The 19732-nt window shown below is 38.6% G+C and overlaps 1 long non-coding RNA gene across 1 annotated transcript in view; it reads right to left on the bottom strand.

Moving 5' to 3' along the window:
• Positions 1-19732, bottom strand: part of LOC146589912 (uncharacterized) — an 80498-nt gene that overhangs the window by 59871 nt on the left and 895 nt on the right. The window contains exons 2-3 of the long non-coding RNA XR_014897091.1: positions 16477-16602; positions 14196-14321 (exon numbers count right to left, since the gene is read on the bottom strand). This is a non-coding gene — a long non-coding RNA (uncharacterized LOC146589912). The remainder of the gene's footprint in view (positions 1-14195; positions 14322-16476; positions 16603-19732) is intronic.

Raw genomic sequence — 19732 nt, 5'->3', positions numbered from 1 at the left:
AGTTATTGCCTTGCTTTATTGCCTTTTACAGATTCTGCTTTAGCAAGATATATTGCCCCCTTTGACCTGCTGTCAGAGCTACTGGTGCTATGGTCCCAAGCAGATTTCAAGAATGTTGTTCAGAATCAATTCTGGCATGTTTTGCCTGAAACTTGCCAAGGAGCCACTGCCCAAATGAGAGAATAAGGTAGAGAGGCAGAACTRAATAGCTGGATGCAAGCTGTGCCTCCTTCCGCATGCCAGAGCGGGGAATGGAAGAGAGTCTGTGGCCAGGTGCACGTCCCAGAAAGCACTGGTGAGTGATAGAGGTGTCTCTACGGGCACAGCGGCTTTCCCAGGAAGATCTGGGAGCTGACAGCTCCACAGGAGGCATTGGGGGGACAGGATCAGGAGGTAACTGAGGGCTGTCTGGGGTCTTGGGTGATGTGTGGGCAGCTCTAAACCCATGGGCWGTTGTGCCAGTGCAGGTGGGAAGATATGGCCCCCTGTCTGCTTTGGGGTATGAGGACAGCACAGAGGGCTCTGCCTGAAGCAGGCAGTGCTACCATTTGGATAGAGAGCGTGTRCACACATTTGTCTGTGTGTGTGTATCTGCTCATCCTCTTCCTCAAGAAATAAGGTAGCCCTTCCTAAAAATCTGGGCTTGAGGAACCAGTTTCTGGAAGTGATAATCAGAATGTCATTGAATTCTTCTATCTGGGGTCCCCAAGTCCCTTTTTAAGTTGATAAGCTGTAGCAAGGGCAGGAATGAGAAACAACAATAGAGCATTATTATTTAATTGAAGGCCAGAATACTTGTCATTTTAACCAAATTATTAGCCACATATTTGGGCGAGTGCATCCCAGAGACGACTTCATAATTAAAGTCAAGCTTTGGATGCTCATGTCCAGGCTACAGATCATGTGCCAGTTGCCCATATTATTCTCTCAGCTAAAACCATAAAATATAAAGCTTAATATCTAAATAGACAGAACAGGCAAAATTAATCCTCCTTCTGCAAGAAAGGGATAAAAATTGTGCCTCAGCAATCTCCAATCTTTTCTAGAGTGAAAAAAAAGACCAGTCTATGCAGTGTGCTGTAGAGACACTGAGTAATGGTGTGGAAGAAAGGTTTTACTTCTGCTTATTTGATATGATCTGTATATTTCACTTTGGACTTTGTTGTGATTAATGCCAGTGATGTGGTATGAATGACTGTAGAAATCTTTTGCTGTATGACATAATTATGTACTACAGAGTCCAAACAAAAATACAGATCCATACATGGTGGTACCAACAGCAAAATGATTTTAAGATATCAGTGTAAAGTTCAAAAGTCAAAAATTCAAAAGCTCTGAAACACCACTTTAGTTCATCTTCCTCTTATATGTGTCTTATAATAGAATTTTTAATTTTGTAACAGCACAACATTTTTTCCACCCAGTACAAGGAACAGGCAGTTCTCATTTACTCAGCAGCTATTTCAGTGGTGGTTTTATGTCCCACTGTGTCTTTTATTTATGTTCTCTTAGGCTTTTCGATGTGCTGATTACTCTGAAGCTTCCAAACATTTCACAAATATTATTTAATACATCTTGAGAACCTTTCTATGAGGCAAGCATAGTATGTACTGTCCCTGCTCCACATACAAAGAAATGAGATATACCCAGAGCAAGGTCAGAAGTACTCACTGATCACAGATACCAAGTTTTGAGGTATCTAGGAGCTATTTTTTTAATGTATTGTACAACATTTCCTACGATCCACAGATCTAACTGCTATACATTGCTATTGTAAACACTCAGGCCTTTATTTTCATATGCAATTCTTAAGTAGGTATGCTTATATGCATTAYCTAATTAATGATCACCTTTGAAGGATTTGATTTATGAGATTGCCCTTAGCTGAGGCAAGGGGAAGAGCTGTTTCCCATAGCAACATCAGCTGTCTTAACCAAGTCCATCTTGGTCCAAGCACAACTTCCCATTTTTGCAGTAGATGAAAAAGTGAGCTGTCATGATGCTTTTCTTTCCTTACGTAATCATGATGCATCCCTGGGACATGTCCATCCTGCACATGATTTTTTTCGGTAAAAAAAAAAAAAAAAAAAGCAATCAGCAGACTAAAGATTTAAAGTTTATTTCATGCACTGTACTGATTTGTACTGTACTGATTTCAGCATTGACTCTTAATAGGAGAAACTTTCAGATCATTTTTGATGCTTGCGTAATTGGCACAAAAGCTGACTCAGTAGCTGATAACAGCAGTAAATTATCATTCAGTATATAATCAAGCCCAGAAGACGTGGTTTGCCACTAGATATCATGAGTGCTTGGACTGTAGATAAATAGTAAGGCTTGAGGAGGGAATATGATATCCTAAACAAACTGCTGCCCACTGGTGATCAAGCTTTTGTGCCATTCCCTTCCTCTCATTTTGTCTCTTTCCTTCCTTTAGTTCGTTCTACCAGGCTGCTTTGTCTATGCAATGCACTTCTCCTTCCCTCCATCTTCAAACCAGGCAACTTTAATTTGTCAGATACTTAAAAACAAAAGGGGGTGACTAAGATATTCCCCTGTTGTTATACTGCTCCCTGGACATTACTCTATCCCAGAACACCTGAAAGTAGCAGTGCCAGCAGCATGTTTTATATTTCTGGTAAGTAAATAATCTTAGGAAAATATCTTTCCCTCTCTTTTTGTCATCTCTGAATAGATGGAACAGAGGAGCCCATATATCTGACAGAGAACAAAATGGAGAAATTGCCCATTTACTTTGCTGTGATTTTTAGTATTTTCTCTCTTAAAAAAGGAGCAATTAGATGGAAACTATGAAGGAGTTAATTGAATTGCACAAATGAGAAAAAGGCATGGAAAGGTTTCTAGGAAGGTGGTTAATTCATTTAAATGTTGTTTAATATTACTTTTGCCGTCATAAAATGTATGAAGATGAACAAATCACTGGTATTTCTTAATACTGTGTAGGGGTAATGTAGGTATACAGTCAATGGTATACTGGAAGCCTGGCATTTTGATAAGCAAAACCATTGTGTTAAGAAACTACACGAAAGTCAGAGAGGTAGAAAAAACAAATAGGAGATAATGAGTCCACTGGAGGTGTTAGAGAGGATAAATACCACAGAGTAGGGTAAGAAATAAAATCTAAAGCATTGGCAAGTACAGCCCTGAGAAGGAAACTTTAAGCTTTGGCTGGCTGCCACTGCAAATTTAAGATGCTTTACAGTAGCAAATGCAGTTGATTCACCATTTGTGGTCTGTATCTTTGGGACTTCTGTCTAATAAACAAATCTTTCAAGAAAATGGGGAGGTATTAAATGTGGTTGTGATAGTCGTGGATAAGTCTCAAGGTATAGCATTAGTAAGAACAGGCAGAACTAGAGAATCACAATCTAACTATTTTTGTGTAATATACTTGTCCTGATCTGATGTCATATAACACACAGCAGGCTATCTCACATTTTCAGTCACATACGCACCAAGAGGGAAAGTGGTTCGGTGGTTAGCAGACCTGACAGACACTTTAGAAACCTGTCTTTAGGTCCCTCTTTTGCCCCAAACATCTTATGTGACTACAGTAAAGCCATTCTACCACACTACCTGTCTTGTGTCCGTGAATTAGAACTTAAACCGTATWCCCCTCCCTTGCACGGATATGTCTGAGGATTCATATATTAAAGGTTATAAAGTATTAAGCTGATATCACAGCAATATAGAACATACAAGACCTGTGCCATTTCTCAAGGTTCCCTCTAGCCTTACATTCRTTTGATATTAATGCTTGTGGTGTTCATCTTGCACAGATAATAATATATTAAAATCTGATAATAAGTATTTTTAACATGCAGAAACATATCAAAAKCTATCTTTGGATTTCAGTGGGAGGCATGACTGGATCTGACATACATTTTTAAGGCAAAATAATAAATCCATTTCCTCCTTTATTTAACTTCCAGAACTTRGATTTGAGAGTTTATATTTCCCTGGGCACAAATAACATAATGCCTGAAGTGAGGGATGCTAGTACTGTACTTTGTAGGCTATTATAAAATTTATAGTAACAGATAAGATTTCAGTCACTGCAAGATGAAAGATAAAAAGACCTGAACTCAGGTCTTCAAAGGAAGTTATAATATTTTAAGATCAATTTAWTGTTTCAAAATAACATATTTAATGACATTTTTGGTAACTCCATCTAGGCTATGGGAATGGRTCATGGCTTGATAAATGGGTGTAATGCAGACACAGAAGTTCAGGACAAAATTTGGCAACTGTTTAATAGCTACAGGAATGATATTAAGAAGGAGTCTCCTATATATAGGAGACTATTTCCTATGAAAAAATGTTCTACATACTATATGATATATAAATGGACGAAGCAGAAACAAAAAAACAGAATTCAGGCTTGTTCATTTGTTGGCACTGAAGGAGAACTGGATAGAACAAGAGATTTTTGAACATCTTATCTGAAACTTTTGGTACTTCGAAAAGCTTGTCCAATAGCTAAGCATTTGGATATCACTTTTACTTGAATTCTTAATTTTTCATGACTTTTTATTTCTGTTCAATACACAGGAAATGATGACGACTGAAATAACAACCATGGTAATGTTGTCATGTGACAATGTGTCAAGGCTTTGATTATATTAAGATATGGGACCAATAAAAAAAAAATGTAATCATGAGAGTCAGATTCCTGCATGGAAATTAGATTTCACTCAGTATTCCAGTTCACCCTCTGATTTTCCCTATGTAAATATGAACTCATTACTTTACTTTTAGAGAAAGATTTTATTGTTATCATAYCTGGAAGCAATTCTTATCTCTAACATACTTGGTCTTAGCATCTATACCAGTACAGCCATATGTTGATCGTCTTATCTAGCAAAGAGAAGACTCCTTTTTAAGATCCATCACAGTTGTGAAAACAGGAAGACATGCAACAAATAGCAGAGGAAGAAAAAGCTTTTTTTTAAAAAAAAAAAAAAAAAAAAAAAGCACTAGACTTTGCTAAACTGGAATAACTATATTGTGTGATATTGTACCCGCTGAAACTCAGCTTCAAAGGAATTGAAAATCCAGATGTGGCTACAGAAATTACTCTTTCATGAAGAACCTCCCCCTCCCCCATCACTCAAGGCATAAATGAGCCCCTCAGCACTTTGAAGTCCCATATCTCAAGCAGGTACTTGGTTCCAGATAGAAACCAGGAAAAGGACACCACTGCTGACAGCGACACTACATTGTCATTTGAAGTTATAACGGACGTACAGTACTGTGATTACTTAGGGAATAATCTCACCTGCTTTGCAGTATGTGAAGCAATAAATGACATACATCTATTCTGAGAATGATTAATGGCTAAAATGAAGCAGGAATATTTAATCAGTCTCAAAAGATCAGTTATTAAAACTAGGTGAGATGGACTGTTTCTGCTGTACAAAATCCCATGTTAGATGAAATTTGCCTCCTTCGCAAAGGACCAGTACAAGGTCTAGGTATGTCTTCAGTTATATTTAAATCTCTGCTGGAGGGCATCATATGAATCTTCTTWTAGGACAAGAGTGAGTTTTATTTAACATGAAAAGATGAGGCTTTAGAAGTATTGTGAAGGGACAACAAAAAGCACAAGTGATAGGATTTTGTTCTCACACTCTCTTATTACTAGAATATGAACCTAATTCGTAGTGCAGGAAATGTGCCGTGTATGGCTTTTCAGTGAAGTGAAATGGATATCATTGCAGTACCTAACGGAAATGGCCAAAAAATTGCAAATATTATTCTCAACTATATTGGTAATTTCAGCAAGAAAAACAAAACACAGAATGGGAAGACAAGTTAATCTGATTTCTTGCTCACTGCTCTCACCAGATGCTTTATCCACAATGTAGTGAAATCAGGGGAGAGAACCAATCTGCATTCGCTTGRGGTCAGCCTATGATGGATACTACAATGAAGACACTTGAAATATTGCAGCATCTAGTATAACCACTTTAAGAACAAGGAAATGCCAGACTATATTTTATAAGACATCAGCTTTTACTTACTTTGATTTCTGAGTGCCTTACAAAGTGAAGAGAGTAAGGGAATATAGATTTTTGCAAAAGTATAGTTCTTACATCATTCCAGTTGTACAGGAGATTACTTCTAAACAACATTTGTCCTTTTTATGGAACATCCTTCTGAATCTCTTTTTTTCCCCTTCAGGAATACCTGGGCAGAAAAACTGAATATAAAGTCATGCACTTTTACATTGCTGCGCTGAACAATGTTTACAGCTGCCATTAGGTTTGTCATTGATCCATCCAGAAGGCTACACAAGTCACTGAGTAAGAACATCAATATAGAGACCATGACAGATCCTGGGAATTTTCAGTGTAGAGGAAAACAGGGCAAATCAGAAATAAAGTTTAAGGGACTGAGTGTCTGGAAGGCCGTGAYTAATTGTTCAGTTGCAGGCCCTGTGTAGCATATTGGTGGCAAAAGGATCAAAAGTGTCATCCTGAGAGGAGGCAGAGAGGAGATGCATCTTCAGCACAGAACTTTTCAGAAAACTTCGTAATGTAAGTATGTAAATGCTTATATAACCTGAGCAAATAATCTACCTACTTTTCATTTTTACTGTGTTTAGGGAAATAGGATTACTTGTAACTCATTTGTACAAAAACATGACTATAATTTCTCCTAAACCTGTAAGATCCTGAACTTTGGCTAACCACTTGGCTCTAGATGCAAAAAACCTCGCATCGCAGGTAAAAGCAACACTCCACATGAAAACTAATACTAACAGAGGTAGTTAATTGGAATGTGGTAAATTGGGCTCCACTTGTATGGTGGAAAAGGGAATTTTCTTCAACTGAATAACCTCAGATGAAATAATATGACTGCTAGGCTTYCTTACATCTGTGTAGACAGAAAATATAACACCTTTTCAAACATGCCAGTAGATCACTACACAAACTAAGAAAAGCTATGAAAGTGGACAGCAGTATTAATTTATGTTTAGAGGTCAGTAATGTGTACAGACAGGCAGACTTTTGTGGACAGAATATCAAAAAAAAAAAAAAAAAAAGATAAGGATGGTTATTTAGGGCATGTGTATCATTTTAATGACATAGCTGCAGTATAGCATGCATGTAGCCAAGAAGCTCAGTAACAGGTCAAATTCAGTGGAACGTGATGATGGGAAGTGCACAAGTCTTCTGAAACTGAGTTCAGAAAAGCAGTACCACACTCTGGTCCTTCTCCCATAAGACTCTACTGAAAAGATTYAATGTGAAAATTCTTAACAGCTTGAACCCAGAAGTAGATTCTGTTCAGTCCAGTTATTSTGAAAACTAATTTTTTTCCCCTACTCTTCTGTTGTTTCTATTTCAACTTTGACCAAACTGAAGAAGTACAAGGGTTTGGGGGCTTGTGCTTTGTTTTGTTATGAAATGTTTATTTAAAACAAAAAMAAAAGTTTTATCTTTTCCTACTATCTGTTTTCCAGTTTGGGTTGGTTTGAGTTTTAGAGGGTGATTTGCACTGTTGCTTATTCATTCAAACTCRTTCATATCTCCATTTTTGCATCAGGCTTTGGAGACATTGTCAGTCTTGTGGCCTCAAGTTGGATCTATGCRTTCATGCCAGACAACCATGCAAAATGGGTAATTGTAATCCACAAACTTTATTTGTGTATGCAATTACTCATTTTGTAGATGCAGATAATATTTGGTTCACCTCAAGTCTCCATTCTAGAAAATTTAATTTCTCAAATGTTTAAAAACGATGATAGAATTTACAAATTCATGATTAGAGGTTAATAGAATAATTATCATAGACTTCAAGTAGCTTATTGGGGTTAGTCTGCATCTAATTTGTGTCAGTCACATGCATCTAAAACATAGTTTTAAAAACTTTGTAAATCTTTTTTTGTTTAGTGTTCAATAAGTCTGATATTATAATCACTCCATAATGAACTCAATATGCTGCTGACAACAGACACAGTTGGCATGTATATTCTATGCTTTTGTCATGCTAAACTGCTTTCTGACAAATAACAAAAGGGAAATGGATTTCCTAATGGGTTGATTCCCCCTAGAAGTTGATGTTTTTCCTTGCTTCAGCTATTTTATCCTACAGATCATGCCATTTCACCCTCTGAAAGCCTATAGAAGAAGTCACAGTAAGTGTTCCTCAAGAGGCCTGTACATGTGGCGTACAGAGTTCCTGTTAAAGTGCTGCATTCCTGATCAGCATGTAAAAACAGCATTATCAAAAGCATTGCCATAATTGCATAGCTCCAGCATGTGCAGTTATGATGTTCCCATCCTCACTGCCAACCTCATTATTCTATTAATAGATTTATATCTAATCATTTGATAGTGAGCTGTAATACTTGATAGTGAGTGGATTATGCACTTCTCAAATGTCTGCAAAGTGTGATGAACGGCTTGGAGCTTCTACTCCCAATCAGAGGTCTCTATGACTTGAACTAAAGAGATACTTGAGTGAGGAGATGCAATTACTCATCAATGCTTTGCTTGAGAAGTAATGCAGGGCTGAATCTAATGCCTAATTTCTCACATGTCATTGATTATTGTAGTGCTGAATTGCATGCAGYGTAAAATAGCTATTTAATATTATTTCTCTCTTAATGTAGACAAGATCTCTCTAAGATGCCTTAAGACACCAAAAAAGGAAAGACAATGAACATCCAAAATAACTCCGTTTTGATTTGACTTTGCAGTCAGATTTTTTTAAAGAATGAAATAGTGCCCTCTGGTGTTCTCTGTCTCATTTTCTCTTGGAGAAAATTGATTTTCATGCAACAAAAGTAGCTATCATTTCAAGTCTATAATTAAGTCTTTTGGCAATATTTAGAGGAATGTGGTTGGGTGCTTGTGCTTTCTTCAGCTCAGATCTCAGACATGCAATATACTGTCCTCTGATTTTCTGCTACAAGGTATATATTTATTCCCCTTCACCATCTCTCTGATGAAATCAAAACTGAGATTTTTTTTTTTTCTCTCTTAAGGCCAAAAAGTCTCTCCAAAGACACACTGTTCATCACATATACCATCTGCAAGTGGGACAGGATCTCTGATAGGTGTGCCAGGCAGTCACAGCTCAGTTTGACTTACGTTGTTAGCATAAATTTGCCTCTCTTGAAGTGCTTTCTTCCAACCTCAACAAACTCACTAGTAGTCGGGAGAGCAAGGGGAGAGAAAGGCATGCCCACCTGCCCACAGAACGCAGACTCCAGGGAATAGGTGAGGGAGCTTTGCCAGCTGCTTCCTCAGAGCTAAGGAGGAATTCTGTTTTCCAGCTTAGGCTTGAGGGAGAGGAAAAGAAGCAGGACGATTACAGTGGGGCACGTTTTGCCCCATCTTCCCTATCCACATTCATACATCAATAACAGGCAGGATTCAAAAGGATGTGTGTGGCACTTCAGCATCCACTGCTTCTTATGTCTACATTGGCCTTTAATCTAGYGAAAAGAAAGCAGGATCTTGTTTGTAGTAGCTGGATATCAATACTAGATACTGTTTGCTTTGAAAAAAAAATTATCAGCAGTAAGCGTGAGGAGGGTTTTAAAAGCTATGGTTAGGAAAAAGCTCTCTTGCTTCCACTCTCACTTTCCCTGCTAATGATTTTAGGCAATGCTTGCTGGAGGACTGACTTTTCCCTTGGAATGCCTTTGGAAGTGTGCAGATAACATTATGTATGCTAATAGCCTATGCATGCTAAGGTATGCTAATACATGTAACATAAAGATTGTCTGGAAGAGAGCTTTGTGGATGGGCTTTGTCTGTTGCCCTCAGTGGCTTTTGGATCATTGATTTGGAAGCCTAGTTCATGAGCYTCTCTTCTGTGTAAACTTTAACGATGCAACCAGATGGTCATCCAGTCATTCTGATTGCATTTGAGCTTCCCTGGCCATGGCTGTCCTCTTGCTTAAAGCTATCAGATCTGGTGCCCATTACAATGTCTTGGTAGAATAGCTGGCCCAGCTCCCTGCATAAAAGATCACTGACTGGTGACTGTGTGTCCCTGACCACAAATAATATTACTGTCAGGGCTTGTCCCAATGTCCATGTCAAAAAAGCGTATTTTGTCCTTTCCTCTTTAAMCTAAATGCTCTAAAGAGACCGATCACCTGAGAGTGTCTTGAGTCTACCAGCTTTATTAAAAAGAACTACTTTAAACTGTTCCTCTTAAAATATATGTCTTAGATTTAAYTTATGCTAAGGAAACCATTTATACTATCTATAACTATGTGCAGGGTTCTAGAAATCAAATAGTGTATGTGCTCCAAAATATCTTACATCACCCTTACTCTCCCAATCTAGTGGAACCTGTGCTCCTGTTCCAAGAGTGCTCAGTAAGAGCATATTACTGTGAATGGGGAAGTATCGCTAGCAAGAGAAGCTACRGTATCATTTTTATGTGAGATTAATGCTATTACATTGCATTGCACATATTATTATATTGCAATGCTTTTTATCAATTTTATCTTATACTACTAGCCATGCCAGCTGAGTAACAAAGGTATAATTGACAGGAGTGACTACATTTACCATTCACGGAAGAAAATACCTCTAAATATAAATATCAAACCGCAATTAACGCTACTTTTATTTATTGGTTGCTCTGTAATTGACTCAAAATGYGGGCCTCGAATTTCCAGTAAGCATCTGCCAGGTGTTTATTGGTAAATCCTGAATTAATGGTTAAGACCAGGGTGTCCCATTGCTAGAGAGACATACAGACTGACTTATTTTGTGCCTCRCGATCGTTTTTGCTGTCTTAGTTGGGTGAGAGTTTATGTTCCAGATTAATCCCTTGATGRCAATTCCAATTAATTAAATGGAGGTAATTTACAGTGTCCTTCATTAGATCTGCTGTGTGTGTGATATCATAGTGGATCTATAAATAACCTGCATAAATTCTGATTCAGCARCTGTTTTCCTATCTACTAAATGAGAGATTATCTTGGCTATAGTGTCAAAATGGCTTTATTCAGTTATGAGAAACTATAAAATTAAGCAGTGTAGGCTGAGSAAAAGCTGTGCGAAGGTCTGTGCAAAGTCCAAAATAATTCAGGGACCTCAAGTCTGCCCTGTGCCGTGTTACAGAGATGCTACAATGCTGTTAATGGCATCTGGTCTGCCTGGAACATTGCCAGAGCGCCCGACAGAGCCCACCACACAGACAGGCATACCTTTAAGGACATGCTTCCTGGCCCCCACTGGCCTTGTGTTGATTGAGGGCTTGCAAAGGCATACCTCTCATGGGGATAAGTGTAATACCCTGACCTGTGAACAGGTAAACATGGGTTTCCTTAGGACTAAAAACTGAAAACTTTTAGATAAATCCACAGAAGCTCTGTTAGGCAGCTTCCAAAAGATCTTCACCTAGGCCTTCCACCTTTGACCAATCATTGGTGTCTCAACACAGGCACCCACCATCTCTCCACGATTCCCTATCTCTCTGTTTCACTCTCCCATCACATCCTTTTAGGTTTTCTCTGGTTTGGCTTCTGCCAATGCCACCCACTCCTATCATCAACATCTGCTGCTGTCTTGTCTATGGGCTGAAGGCGGGCCATCCTGTTGTGTTTCTTCCCCATGATGGCTCCAGCCTCTCTAGGAGGGGTCCAGGAAGCAGAAAGCAAACAAATAGGCCAACATCAAAGCAGCCTTCATTCTCTGCCTCCACCCCCAGCTTCCCCTTCCCATCTGCTGACAATGAAAGCAGTTTCCTTCAGGGAAAGCAGGGGTTTCAGAGCTTTACCCTCCCTCCCCCCATGTCTGGGTAGCTGCTCTTTCTGTGTACCTCTGTTTTGTGCTATCCTGCTTTCTTGACAAGGAAAGCAGAAAGAGAGGGAATCTTGGAGACATTTTGAGGGAAAACCATGGCTGTTACTGTGCTGCATACAGCAGCATGGCCTAAGTCTCACTACCAAATGGGACTCCTAAGTGCTGAAGTGCTCAGCCCAGTAAAGGACTCAAATCCCTAAAGCTTAATGCTAGACTCTATAAATTAGACTCTATAAATGCCAGACTAATAAATTAAACCTGCCGTGGAACATTTCCAGGCACTGTGGCAAATTGGCATAGAGTAGYCCTTAGCCCATGTTGAAATTAATAAAACTTCTTAGGATCCAAAACATCACGGAGGTATGAAAGCTGCCTATTGGAAATGCTCAATCAGATGTTCTCATACATGAACCATGCTTGTGGATATTTCCATGCACCACTAATCTGTCCAGGATAAAACTGTGCCAGGGATTGTTTTAACAGTTTAACAGTCTACACAACTGTCTAGGAGCATTCCTCAGCATTATCTCATTTATTGCTATAGAGGTTTCCTGTGTGTTCTGAACCCCAGGTCTCCTGCTGGCCTTGGTTTGGTACCCACTCAGGAATATACCAAGCAAACACATCCAACTCCACCAGATGCTTTTGTCCTCTAATTTAACGTAGGACATTAAACTGTCTTTTATCTAAGACAGTTGTGTATACCCATAGAGTTGTATGAGTACATCTGCAGATATAAAGGAATTTAAATTCATATTTTTCTGCAACTAGGACATGTCCTTCTTCAGTTTAAGTGTGAATGGTAGTGGCTGATGGAGCTGATATTCTCAGCTCTTGGGCAAACTATGTTACTGCACAGAAGAGAATGAATGATTTATGAGATAGAAGAAGGCAAGAGAGGAGAAAGCAAGAGACTATGACAGGGGAAATCCTCTGGTATTCCTAGCTACTCTTCATATCATTTCTAAATTTTACATTAAGCAGCTGCTGTTCTAAACACTGAACTATTCTGTAAAATAGAAGAGGAGCCTGACTACACTATGCCATACTTTATGGGAAAAGGTGTAAGACATGTGGCTAGGACTCCCAARAGAGCAGGGCATTTTCACACAGTCTTCAGGATGCTCCTTTAGGTTGTGATTTTAAATATGTTCCATCTTGAAAGCCTGTTARGCTGCTGCCTACTGTGCATGGTGACTTTATGCTGCTTGTTTTAGGCCCACTGGGAATCTCTGAGTCTCTTTAAATTTTGTAGGGAGATAGTTGCTGATTTAATTTTTATTATGTAGCTATGTTCCTAATTAAGTGCTCAGATATTCAGTATTACAAAACACCAGATCYCTGCTGGATCTAAACTTCAATTTATAATAGGAGATAGTGGGCTAGATTCTGATCTTATTTAATAATGGAGTAGCTCCATCTTCCATTTATTTAATGAGACTATAATCTGGCTTCCTGCCTTTTCACAGCCCTACCATATTGCATATTGCAATTTTCACTCATTAGGCTTAAATAAACATCAGCTTTAATACTTAGTGAAACAACCCTACTTTGAGAGAATAGCATYGACTTGCAACCCAGCTCATGGCTTTAATCTCTATGTACTTGGCACCTTCCCAAGCCTGGAAGGCTGTAGTTAAAGTAAATATAAGGAAAGAAAAACAAAATTTCAAGAGCACTAAAATGAGAGCTCCTATAAAAAAGCTCCTATAAAATATCCTATTTTTTGGTTGTCGCTTTCTTCTCTCAAATAAATAAATGAATATACCTGCCCCTTCATTCTGCTGAGATTAAATGACATGGCACACTGTGTTTTTATAGCAGAATTTCTCAGATTACAAGTGACTCTATATCTGATATAAGGCTGTTGCCCTTTGGAACTGGAAAACACAACAGTTTTCAGGTAGAAACCTCAGAAATAAACAAGAAAGAGAGAAAGAGAGGAGAGAAAAAACATTATCTCTTTCCATTGGTGCTAATTGCATTGCAGATGCTTCTGTAGCTGAAATAAGTGATCATATCCCCAGGCAGAAAATTATCCTGATTCTAGAAAGCCTTGCTGTTCCCAGAGAAATCTGCCCAGGGCAAGGGAGTGAAGCGCTTTGCTGAATCCTTTCCATCGGTGTCACATTAGGTTCTCCCCTGGGCTGAGACCTGCAAGCACTGAGGCTGTGAAGGTCAAAGCAGGAGGAATTTGAATGCTCTGTGTTTTRCACTCTGGCCTTGTTGGGGATTGCAAAGAGATACTTCCTTTTCTGCCCCTTACTACAGTTCTGGCTAGTTACTTCAGGATGAAAGTCTCCAGAATAGGTGAAGTTCAGAGGAAATGGTGACAGCATACTTACTTAAGTAACAGCTGCCCTGCTGGAGAATAGGCAAAGAGGGTGACATTACCTGTGGGGCTTGGGATGAGAACCAGGACACGTCCCTCCRGAAACATCAAATCTAGCCAGTACTTGATGTGCTTTCAGGGCAATTCTCAAGCACTCTGCAAAGTGGACTTCTCTCCTCAGTTCTCCACTACGGTGGGAGAAAGAGAAGGGAGCAATCYGAATCAGTGGAGTCGAGCAAGCAACACCTGAGAATTTGAAAATACAGAGTGCTGGTTGCAAGTCTATAGCAGTTTCAAATAAATTTTMAACTGAAGAAGCTCCTTCCATACAGGGTGGAATTCCACATGAAAGCACAAGACACAGTATGATCAACCCAATCCAGCATAACTAGAAGTCAAGCACCAATCAGACAATTTAGGCTTTCCACAGCACAGGAGTTACTTCATCCCCAAAGCTAACACCAACATGAGAAGGCTGCTTTCTTGCTTTGTYATTTTTAAATAGATCTTGACAGCTTTCTACAAGGTTTGATGTCATCCCCTTGTAGAATGAACAAAACCAAACTCTCAAAAATCAGAAAATTTTCATTTYGAAACAGGATCCTTTTATCAGGGCAGCTTCCATGAATGATAAAAACCCACTCAATCAAGGTATGCCAACAAGAATAGTAGCTACAGTTGAAGCTGGAAATCAGGAAAAATGGGATTTTCTCATAGACTTTCATTGAGGCTGCAGAGGATCAGTATTGCTCCCCTTCACTTTTTTAAGTCCCTCTTGTAGTGATGTAAGAAGGATTTCAAGTATAACCTTGTATTTCCATTCCCATACTGATTTCATTTAACTGGCTAACATATCTATCTCTAGTGAAGTCTGTCTCTACGTTTTTTCCTTGCTTATTTATTCTAGCTATTAAAAATAAGATCACTTAATTGCAGTGATTTCCACATTATCACTTTTGTATTGACATAAAAAATAACATCTTCCGTTAAATTCAGTTTTTGTCAAGATAGTTTAGAAAGAGTCCAGAATATATTTTATGTAGTAATGGGGGGGGGGGGCGTGGAATACCATGCATATCAGTATTTCAACTTTCAGGAATATAATGGAAAAGATAATAACTGCAATAAAAATGGATGTATACAGCCAGCCAGATCCACACTGTAGAGCACAGCCCAGACATTGTTTTTTCTGTAAGGTTAGAATTTGCTACATAAAAACCTCAGCGCTGCTTGGCTTAACGTTAAATAAGTAAATTCTGCCACCTACTGGCTATTTGCTGGRAGGCTGGTGAAAGTCTGTTAAATTCTACAGTCACAAAAATGAAGTGGTATATGCCTCAAAGGATTCACCAGGAGGTTCAGTAGAAAGAAACCCAGCCACACAAAGTTGTTTTCAATAGGTCAGCATATTCGGTATTTCCTTAATGAAATCAAATGTATTCTTTTTTTATTTCATGTATCATCTAATGATTTTTCTACAGGTAAAACTGAAAAAAAAAATAGTTTGGTTCCACTCAAACATCTGAGGTCTGAAAAAGAAAACTTTTCCTTTATTAAAATTTGTTTAGTTCAATCATCAAGATCCAAATCCCCTTTATTCRTAAAACTTGTTCCTTTCAAATTTCCTTATGGCCCATTCCTGACCTTTARTCCTTTCCGATTTATTTTCCAGGTTAGAAGACATATTGTCTTTTTTTAGCAGAAGTGGCTCTGTAAAACTCGTGATAGCACTTTCTTAGCCTGGGACCAGTAACACTGATGCTCTTAAATTTACCATAGAGATCATTTTTTGCTTTTAGAGTTTGACGCGTTTATTCAAGAATTAGAAAGTTTGGCTGATGCTGCTGCACATTTAATACTACAGAGGCCCCTGAAACTGCTGAAGTACATCAAAGACTTATAAGAACTACATAAGTTAAAAATGATCCAAAGAATACTCAGATTTTGAGCAGGAGTTGCAAATGGGGAGGGTAGTGAAAGGAAAAGCACTGCAGATCAGTGTACACTTCAAGTGGTGCCACTGATCCAGTTTGAAACTCCCCTGTCTAAACCCTGCTTTTCGGACTACTTTGCAGTCTTTTTTCTTTCTTCTTTCTGCCTCAGCATTAGAGGCTTTTTAAATTAGTCTCTGGAACAGTTTGGGGGATTATTGGCTGTTTATTGCAGCATTTTTGCTGATGCAAACCAGCAAAGATGGCTTTGGTCCATGGTAGTTTTAGTCCCTTTAATGATCTCTTCCTGTAGACACAGATTTTWTGGGCTTAAGATTTGGGGTTTAAATCAATATTTACTGCTGAGTGCCTGCAGAATGCAAATCATGGATATACTGTAACGATAACTTACTTAAAGATGATAACCTCTATATTCCAATCATAGAAATTGTAGACACAACTTCTAGAATTAGGATTCAGCCGTATCAGCTGCGAGACAGAGACCCTCTGAGACCAAGTAACCTGTCACACCTCTCATCTGAAAAAAAAAGAAAAAAAAAAGAAAAAAAAAAGACCCTCATTATATGTGGCCCGGCCCTCAGAGTATAAGCTCTGACAAATTTCCTCTTGCCAGGTATCTCACATCCTCCCTCAGCAAGGAACCCACAAAATCAGCTGAAGTRCTAACACACCTGTAACAGAAATCTTCCTTTTTAATTATAGACTTAAACATAACAATGCAGATACATTATTCTATTGATTTTTTTGTAACTGTTACTAATTTGCTAACCAAAATTTTAACATTGTCTTTACAATAGTGAATTTTTCTTCTTCTAATTTGTGCAACGTGATGAGTGAGTTCAGGCAGCTCTAGCAAACACAAGATATGTTTGTCAACATCAATATTGATAAACAACGCAGCCAGGGACTGTTCTCTAGCCCTGCGGCCAGCTGGCACCGTCTGGCTATCTCCACACTGTCAAACCCTCTTAGCCTCCAGACAAGGCTGGTTGCATGAAAATGGCCTCTTGGGAACGGTCCCTGGCCTGTGCCTATCTCCAGCTGTCTAGGAATTGCTAGTTAGTTTTACCCAGAGTCGGGCCAGGGACTATTCTCGCAATACAGCAATACAGATAATCAGATAATTCCGCAATACAGATTATGCCCTAAACATTCCCTGACACTGTTTAATTAATTTAATTTAAATACAGTGGACTATTTTCTCAGAATCCATAAATCCAAAAGAAATACGATTTTATTGGAACTTTTTAAGAAAAACTTGGGTTTTTTTCTACCAGTCTTCTAGGATCCATCTGGAAGCTGGCAACACCAGCATACCCYAGGATATAAGGACTTTTGTCCTGATGGTTGTTATCCTCTGCCTTTCTGCCAGGGGGCAGGAAGTGGAGACACCACTCAGCTTTTCAAGACCTTCCTTTCTGTCACAGCACGTCACTGGCTTTTAAATACTAAAGTGCTTGAAGAGTGGTTTTCATTACATGTGAGTAAATATTATTTACAGACAGAGTATTCGTCTTCAAAAGTTTGTGTGGCAATTGGGTATGCCTACAAAGAAGTCATATGAATCAGAGAAAATTGACTGCAGGAGCCTTCTCAAATATTAACTAAATAATAAGAAACTGAAGCATTACTGCTTTTAGAAATAAGATTCATTACATACTCCTGGTAGAATTAAAAGGGAGATTTCCTGCAGTGAATAGTTGCGTGCATGAGAAGTAACAGGACCCTAGCCAATCTGCCCATATTCAGCAGCTTTAAAGTCTAAGTTTATTTTCACTGACTTTATAAGTAATAAACTTGCAAAAACTACAAGGTACACGATCAACATGCCTGATGCACAAGTAGCATAGAYGACTTGCTGAGTGGATAAATGGCTGAGGCAGATGGCTCAGCAGAGATCACAGGAAAATGAAATTGCATTTTGTGTCAACGTGGTCTACATATTGCTCCAAAGGCATATCTGCAGAAGGAGCCAAAAACTCAAGTGCTTCTCTGAAGCAAATCCAAACTCTTCACTATTCATAATCTAACAAATACAGACTGATGTTATCATAACAACATTTTTTCTTGAAAAAAATTTCCTACTGGATGAGAAATGGTTGGCATCATAGGGATTTAGCTACTACTTTTTACAAGTTGAGCTGGAAAATAGAGATATAGAGATGAATGCAAATRAGAATTAAATTAATAGAATATTTTAACTTCAAAGGAGATTTTGCCTGAGCATGACAGCATGCTCCCCCCACCCCGAGATGTGCTCTTTTCCCTACTTTCCCGTTGTCCTCTCCCCCAACACACACACATAAAGAGGTCGTCAAGTTGGGGAACATGGACTCATTTAGTTTGAATGAATTCTTCGGCCAGATCTAATGAGGAGAGATTTATATTGCTGGGACTTGCAAGAGAATTTTGGATAGTATTCAGTCGTCAGACAATTTTTTCTCATCTGCTTTACAGCTGTGATTTGAGGAGGGACAGATACAACCTCTGCTGTAGATGTTTTATATTATAAAATCTGCCTCAGCTGCTGTATTTAGAAACAACTTTCATCCTTGTTATAAGCACTTGCTAGTATGTGCTGTTGCAATGACAGAAAGTTCCAGTATGGGAAACATCTGAAAGATGCTTCACCTCACGTATTGAACGTAGGGAACGAGTGCTAGTAATAGACCAAACTATGTGGTTTGGGCTGTAGGATCCTCTGAAACACATGCTAAGCTTTTATTTTGCTGGTATGAAATGTCTGAAATAAGTCTTTTGACAGTGAACAGCTTGTACTATCAAACAAAGCTTTGCTAATGKCTAAAGAGATAAAAAGCTGGTTGCTACCCTAAAACGCCTCACTATTTTTCAGCTAGGAAGAATTTTTGTATGTCCCTCACTAAGTCACCAATCTCTGGGAGAAAATGCTTGTGTATAGATATATGACCGTGTGTATATATATATGTGTATATATACATACATACATATATATATATATATATATATATATATCCTAGCATCCCTGATGCTTTGCCTGACCATTCACATTATCTTCTTAGATTTTATAACCAGCTTGAGATAGTTAATAAGCACATATGCCATGTCTCTCTTCACCCCTAACTGACATAACACAATATGCACCTTGATATGGCAGCCTACCTAGTCTTACATTTTAAAGGATATATTAGGAAATTATCAAATCTATCTATAGTGCATCCTTTGAACATAATTGCTTTGTGAACTGCCCCCAGTCATCTTCCAGAAACGTTGCCTGCGTGAGTCAAGCACACTGAACCGCTCAAATATTTTCCCCATCCTTTCTGTACCAATGAGCACGACCACCAGAGGGTGCCAGGAACCCACATTGCTGACTACAACGAGTCCTACATGGCCTTTTAGGCACAGCAGATCTGCAGTGAACCGATTCGTTAGCTGCAAATCCAGGCACATATATTCCTCCAAGGTTATGAAGTCAACTATTGAGAAAAATAAACAACATAAAAAATTACAAACCAGAAGAAAAAAAAATATGTTGAAATCAAAGACAGTGTCCTGAAAAAGGGAGGCCAAACCTGACAGCAAGGACTGAAAAGCTTCCATATGTGCCATTTACTATGAGACGTAAGTGTAACGGAAAAGCTGCTTTTAAACCATTCAGTTTGTAT

The sequence above is a fragment of the Rhea americana genome, unplaced genomic scaffold, assembly GCF_003343005.1.
Source record: "Rhea americana isolate MKP2758 unplaced genomic scaffold, rheAme1 scaffold_43, whole genome shotgun sequence".
Taxonomy (NCBI): domain Eukaryota; kingdom Metazoa; phylum Chordata; class Aves; order Rheiformes; family Rheidae; genus Rhea; species Rhea americana.
Note: the sequence above shows the minus strand (reverse complement) of the source record. Positions and strands in the feature narration are given on the sequence as shown.